Here is an 8264-nt window from a genome sequence, read left to right on the forward strand (position 1 = left end):
TCCTAATTGCTGAAAGTAGCGAGCAGACGGTCTAAAAGTAGCGAATTTGTAATAAAAGTAGCCCAATTTATATATATTATATTATATTATATTGTGTGTATGTATTATATATATATATATATATATATATATATATATATATATATATATATATATATATATATATATATATATATATATATATATATATATATATATATATATATATATATATAAAATCTAAAAGGGTTACCACCTATGGTGCAAGTGTAGGGACCCATAGCCTTGGAGAAGAAAATAAAGAGTACCCAGAGAAGATCTTGTGGATCCACACTGAACACTTTGATATTTTCTTCTTCTAGCACCCCTATTCTTTTAATATGTGTGTATATATATCTAACTTTATTTTAAAATTTCATTACACAAAGAGGGTAATGCACAACCTGAAGCCCAACGTGACACCCCCGCAGATCAGTTGTGTAACCGGAGCTCGACCAGTTGTGTATCCGGAACCCAACCAGTTGTGTATCCAGAGCCCCACCAGTTGTGTAACCGAAGCACGACCAGTTGTGTAACCGAAGCCCGACCAGTTGTGTAACCGAAGCACGACCAGTTGTGTAACCTGAGCCCGACCAGTTGTGTAACCAAAGCCCGGCCAGTTGTGTAACCGAACCCTGACCAGTTGTGTAACCAGACCCTGATCAGTTGTGTAACCGCAAGCCTAGCATGAATGAATCGAACAAACAACATTCAAAGCACAAACATTCAGGAACCGAAGCCCGACTATGCACAACTCAAAGCCCAAGTGATACCCCCGAAGCCCGACCAGTTTTGTAACCGGAGCCCGACCAGTTGTGTAACTGAAGCACGACCAGTTGTGTAACCAGACCACGACCAGTTGTGCAACCGTAAGCCTAGCAAGTATACATCTCATCCAACCCCCACCAAGCTAAACAGTCCCAAAGCACAACCAAACTCCATTCCTAGCTCGACCAAACAAAAATCTCCTTAGCCCTACCTAAAACCCTCCACTTCTCCTAGACACCAACTATTGACCATTAGCAAACAATTGAACTATATACAAAAAAAGAAACTCAGATTTCTAGCAAACATATAAACATAGAGCCTTAGCAAACAAACCTGGAGCACTAGTACACAAACAACCGCTGAAGAACAACTATGCACGAACCGAAGCCTGACTATGCACAACCCAAGGCTCAAATGACACCCCCGGAGCCCGACCAGTTATTTAACCGGAGCCCGACCAGTTGTGTAACCGGAGCCTGACCAGTTATTTAACCGGAGCCCGACCAGTTGTGTAACCGGAGCCTGACCAGTTGTGTAACCAGACCCCGACCAGTTGTGTAACCGCAAGCCTAGCATGAGCGAACCAAACAGCCTCTGGATCACAACCATACATGAACCGAAGCCCGACCATACACAACCCGAAGCCCAAGTGACACCCCCGGAGCCCGACCAGTTATGTAACCGGAGACCAACCAGTTGTGTAACCGAAGCTCGACCAGTTGTGTAACCGGACCCCGACCAGTTGTGTAACCTTAAGCCTAGCAAGTATACATCTCATCCAACCCCCACAAAGCTAAACAGTCCCAGAGCACAACCAAACTCCATTCTTAGCTCGACCAAACAAAAATCTCCTTAGCCCTACCTAAAACCCTCCACTTCTCCTAGACACCAACTATTGACCCATAGTAAACAATTGAACTATATACAAAAAAAGAAACTCAGATTTCTAGCAAACATATAACCATAGAGCCTTAGCAAACAAACCTGGAGCACTAGTACACAAACAACCGCTGAAGAACAACTATGCACGAACCGAAGTCTGACCATGCACAACCCAAAGCTCAAATGACACCCCCCAAAGCCCGACCAGTTATTTAACCGGAGCCCGACCAGTTGTGTAACCGGAGCCTGACCAGTTGTGTAACCAGACCCCGACCAGTTGTGTAACCGCAAGCCTAGCATGAGCGAACCAAACAGCCTCTGGATCACAACCATGCATGAACCGAAGCCCGACCATGCACAACCCGAAGCCCAAGTGACACCCCCGGAGCCCGACCAGTTATGTAACCGGAGCCCGACCAGTTGTGTAACCGAAGCTCGACCAGTTGTGTAACCGGACCCCGACCAGTTGTGTAACCTTAAGTGACACCCCCGGAGTTATGTAACCGGACCCCGATCAGTTGTATAACCGCAAGCATAGCATGAACGAACCAAACAACCTCTGGATCACAACCATGCATGAACCAAAGCCTGACCATGCACAATCCTTAGCCCAAGTGAGACCCCAGGAGCCCGACTAGTTATTTAACCGTACCCCGACCAGTTGTGTAACCGGAGACCGACTAATTGTGTAATGGGAGCCCAACCAGCTGCGTAACCGGAGCCTCACCAGTTGTGTAAGCGCAAGCCTAGTCAGTTGTGTAACTGAAACCAGACCAGTTGTGTAACCGGAGCCCGACCAGTTGTGTAACCGCACGCCTAGGTCTACTGAGACAGTAGCTGGTGCGCCCCCACATGAATTATTGCATCCAGGCATGGAGACCTCATTTTCAGAAAGACATAGCTGCTCTGGAGCTGTATGTCTTACCAGAGCTATGGAGCTATGTCTTACGACAAAAATCATACCAGAGCTTAGTCATCTCTCGTATCAGGAACGGTTGAGGGCCACAGGGCTAACAACACCACAAACCAGGCATGACAGGGGGGACTTTATAGAAACCTTTAAAATACTAAATTTGGTGGATGTCGATCAGGACAATGTCTTCAAAAGGTAAGATATTACACGAACAAGGAGCAACGGGTTCAAACTCAACATTCCAGAATGTTGGACAGGAAACAGGAGATGCTTTTTCACACATAGGGTTGTAAACCAGTGGAACCGCTTACCCGCCGAAGCAGTAAACGCCAAACCTCTGCTGGTTTTAAAATACAGCTGGAAAAGATCATCAGGACAAATAGGGGGACCTTTGACAAGCCGCCGGCTTACTGCCCTCATCGAGGCCACTAGTGTTAGTGGCCCTCGGGTAAATTCAGTTCCCGGAGGGGTGTCCCCGCTCCTTCCTGGTGGGAAGTTTTTCATCTATTGCAGTATCATACTATCATGCAAGAGGAGCCACACATCTATGGTTCATCCAATAATATCAGCAGACGTCTAGATGTTACTACTGCTCGGCTTATAGACTCGGTTACAATTAAGTATCTCTGGGAATTCTCATTATCTGCCGATGTAGACCTGACCAAATGTAAACTGTCAACAAAATTATTCGCGCACCTTCCGTCACTATGTGATGGAGTGCGAAAAGATACGTGAATTCAGAGAATTCTATAACCAATGTTTCAGCAATGTGTAAATATTTCATTCAAAATGATCTGCTACCAGAAATTTTAGCCAAATATCCCCAGTTTGCTAACTGTAGGTAGTAACTAAGTGATTGTAACCTATCCACCGCTGCCCACTGGATGGGGGGCGGTGTGCAGGACAAACGTATCAATTGTGACACCAGCTCTCCACATATACTTACTTAAAATTATCTGTTTAAAATTAAAAAAGGACCTGCCCGAAACGCTGCGCGTACTAGTGACTTTACAAGATTGTAAATACTGTACTATTCAATGTATTCTCACAAACCCAATGTACCTTCTTGCATATATATAAATAAATAAAAATAAAAAATAAATAAATAAAATAAATATGTCAGTTGCTTAACTTAGAAACTGTACTTGTGGTCGATCTCGAACCCATTTATGATGTGACGACTAATACTGAATTTCGTAACTAGCTCATCAATATTGTAACTTGCTTAGCTAAATGAATTGTGGGGTTCAGTCCCTGAGCCCATTATGTGCCTCTGTAACCCTTTCCACTACCACCCACTAGATGGGTATGGGGTTCATAATAAATGAACTAAACTATTGCAGTATTTGTACATTGGACTGTCGCTTGTCACTAAACTTAGTTGTTAACTATTAACTTGATGAAATAATATTACTTTATACACGAGAATAATTCTGAATACACAGCGATAAAATTGACGACTGCGGCTTTGGGTTGGGCGGCGGCGTAGGGGAGCCTGGCCTGAGGACAGACAACTGTAAATGCTTCTCCCTTCACATACTTCAAGTGCAAATAATTGCCAACAGAACCTAAATACCGAACCTACTATACGCCTAATTATAGAATAAAAAAATAATTTATACGCGATAAAAACTATTTTTAATACACAGAACATGAAAGTCGATAATAAATACGTCTTGGGATGTGAGAGAGACGACCGCCGCGTTAACGAGCCTAGCCTGACGACGGGGTAGTTAACACTGGGGAGGTTATCTTGAGATGATTGAAGTGTATTCTACATAATATCCTACCCATATAATGTTGGCAAATCATGATCCTCAAAATCTTCCACAATATCCGAGAGACGACAGACTATTTAGCATTAGTAGAATACAAACATTTGAATACTACAGAACCCGGATGAAAAAAAAAAATACGGAAACAATGATCCTCGGAGACATTACAAAACTCAATGTTATAATAGTGAACAAATGTATAATGCATTAAGTATTGTAGGTGGAGGTAGACTATATATACATACTACCTCCCAACTGCTCAGATATATTTGAAAAAAAAAAATCAGTCTTACCTACATGGGAACGACGCACCGCACGTTACCGCTGCTTCTTGACGACTGGCGGGGTCGATGACCCGTAAGCGACCAACCGACCCAGAGACCCCCTGCCTAAAATTATTTGAACGCCATATTGAAATTTCTAGCGTATAGCGCCAGGAATGTGTAAATTAATGTTTATATACATTATAGGCCTTTCTAAAGTAATTTATAGACCTGAATATCATATATTGTCTAACAAACGAATTATTTAAGTTAAGATTTTAATTATGCCAGATACAAGTCTCATCGCACACAAAAATATTCGTCGGCAGATTTTTATTTATTTATTTTTATTTATATATAAAAAAGAGTTTTTAAATTCTTGTAAAGCCACTAGCACGCATAGCGTTTCGGGTAGGTCCTTAATTCTAATTTTCCCCCCGGAGGAAAACCCGCCAAATCGTTTAACAACCTATTCTCAGCTGGGTGAACAGTTAAGGATTGGCGCGCGGTCAATCCCTCCCGGCCAGGATACGAACCCAGGTCAAAGGGCTGGCGAAGAGCCGAGCGCGTGCTTTACCACTGAGCAACATGGCGTAGTAGAATTTTGAATTTTGAAACCTGACTAACCTAGCTCAACCCAACCTAACGTAACCCAAATCAAACCAATCTAATCCAACCGAACCCATTGCAGCCTAACCTTAATAACATAACCTAATACAGCCTAGCATAACAATATATCCGGATTTAAAACAGAAAATAAGTTTAACCGAATCGTCTCGTGTCCAAGTGAAACCAGAACCCGACCAGTTGTGTACCTACAGACCTAGCAACAAACACCTGCAGACGAGGAGTCTCAATAACGTGGCTGAAATATGTTGACTAAATCACACACTAGAAAGTGAAGGGACGACGACCGAAAATGGACCATTCTCAAGTCGATTGTGAGAATGCACAATTGACTTGAGAATGGTCCAGGACGGACCGAAACGTCGTCGTCCTTTCACTTTCTAGTGTGTGGTCTGGTCAACAAACACCTCACCTAACCAGACAAACACCTTCCTAACTCTACCAAGCACACTGAGAGCCGTATCAAAGTTGGGAGGGTCCACAGACGAGAACGTGGTTGTAGTAGTAGGCATCCATCAGTCTCGGAAGACTATGGAGTTGCGCCCTGACAGGGCGCAAAGCCTGGGTAGGTAGATGTGGAGAAGCTGTTACCCATGCAGCAGGTCCCCCCTCTCCACGTTGCTGAAATTATCCAATAGAAAGGCAAATGCCAATACGCATGGTTCCAGCAACGTCGCAGGAGCTGCCAGAACGAGGTCGACGTCAACAACGAACTGCCTTAGGGGCTCCAACTCCGGATTTTTCCTCGAGGTTGACTCCTGAAGCCTTTCCCAAAAAAGGGGTATGGCCGCAAGGCAGCGGAGGTTTAAAATCAGGGTTTTCCTTCCCCTAGATGGGCTGCCTTCCCAGGCTATCGAGTCCCATCTCCGGAGCAGCTGGTTTTAAGGCGCCTGAGGCACGCCCTCGCCCCTTCTCCTGTCGGTAAAAGCAGTTCCGTCGGACTTAAAGACTAAGGCACCCGTGCAGGCCAGGAGTTGGACTTGGTTGTCAGAGGCTATTAATTGGAGACGCATGCCGTATAGGAGCATTTTATAGGTCATGGGAGTTCGTCCCCCATTACCACCCCCTGGCTATGACAACCCCTTGGAACCCCTTGGTGGTAAGTATAGGTCCACAAGCATGGATCCCAGTGCCCATCATCTGGGTTGGAGGGCAACAGTGCAATTGCTTTGCTCAGAGAGTATAATGCTGCTAACACAGCACTGCCTTCAATATGCAAACTTTTCAGGATTATTTAATTAGCTAAGAATTACCTGAATTTACCAGACGGTCACTATCTCTCAGTGAGGATAGGAAGCCGGCGGCTTGTCAAATGTCCCCTATTTGCCCTGGTGATTTTATCGAGCAATGTTTTATCAATTACGGCTTCGTCGGGAAGGTGGTTCCATGGTTTTGCTGAATTTACTCGAGGGTGGCCCTCGGGCAAATTCAGGTATCTCTCTCTAGTGGTCTCGACGAGGACAGGAAGGTTGTCTGGCTTGTCGAAGGCCCCTCCCATTTGTTTTGGGGCCAAACAAATGCCAATGTTTTGGCATTTACGGCTTCGGCGGGTATGCGTTTCCACAACTGTATAATTCTATAGGAGAAAACAAATATTTTCCATCCTTCAGTGTGGCTTGTTGAGCTCGAAACCGTTGCTCCTTGTTCGTCTTACATCTAGCCTTTTGAAGAAGTGTTCTGGGTCAATATCTTCCAAATTGTTCAGTAATTTAAAAGTTTTGCTGAGAGCAGCCCTGTCATGTCTGGTCCCTGTGGCCCTCAACCGTCCCCGGTATGAAAGTCGACTTAGTTCGGAAAAGATTTTAGTCGCCCGGTGTTGAGCTTTCTCCAAAGCAGATATGTCTTTATGAAGATGAGGTCTCAATGCGTGGATATAATAATCAAGTGGAAGGACACCAGAGATTTATACAGTTGTATAACTACCTTTTCCTTCGTCAAAATTTCGTTTGACTATTCCAAAGTTGTTGTTGTTGTTAAAGATTTAGCTACTCAGGACGAAGTGTCCATGTAGCAAGGGCTATGGTGAGCCCGTAATAATTCCAAAGGATTTGGTTTGCTTTTATAACTGCAGCTTCCACTTGCTGTACAACTATCAGTGATTGGTGGATTCTGACTCCAAGATAATGTTGATAATTTGGTAGTTGTGCATTTTTATGCCCCACGTGGGTGAAAAAAAAAATCCTTTTTTCTGTCCTAAGTTGTGGCTTGTTGAACTTGAAATCGTTCTTCCTTGTTTGTGATTGATTGATGAAGAGTAAGCTACCCAAGAGGTGGCACGGGCATGAATAGCCCGTAAGTGGAAGATTTTTTTTGGAGTGAATGTGATCTTTGGTCGTAAAAGGATATACTGCTTGCTGTGCTCGCATTGTCAGTTTGTGGCTGCTATCGCGGGGTGCTTGTTTGTGTTCCATCTGACCATAAATAATCATCATTGAGTTGGTTAACATTAATGGCCCAAATTAGCCCAACTTGCTTTTAAATTAGCCCAAAAAGTAGCAAGTAGCGAAATTAAAAATTTGGGAGCGCGGGGCTCTCAAAAGTAGCCCAATTCGCTACTTGTAGCCAAATCTGCCGGTAACCCTACTCCAACAGTTTGGGGGCGACGAGCGTTTTTATTATTGTCATTATCTTCATTATTTATTATCATTATTACTTATTATTGTCATTATTAATTATTATTATTATCATTATTATTATTATTATTATTATTATTATTATTATTATTAAAGAAGCTTAGGAACACAACAGAGCTAATACCGTGGAAACTTAGTACCCAAATGAGCCACAGAGACATTTAGAAATAAATTGTTCAGTGTCAGAGTAGTTAACAAATGGAATGCATTAGGCAGTGATGTGGTGGAGGCTGACTCCATACACAGTTTCAGATGTCGATTTGATAGAGCCCAATAGGCTCAGGAATCTGTACACCAGTTGATTGACGGTTGAGAGGCGGGACCAAAGAGCCAGAGCTCAACCCCCGCAAGCACAACTAGGTGAGTACCATGTTCTGTATTAGGA

Source organism: Procambarus clarkii, chromosome 29, assembly GCF_040958095.1.
Source record: "Procambarus clarkii isolate CNS0578487 chromosome 29, FALCON_Pclarkii_2.0, whole genome shotgun sequence".
NCBI lineage: Eukaryota > Metazoa > Arthropoda > Malacostraca > Decapoda > Cambaridae > Procambarus > Procambarus clarkii.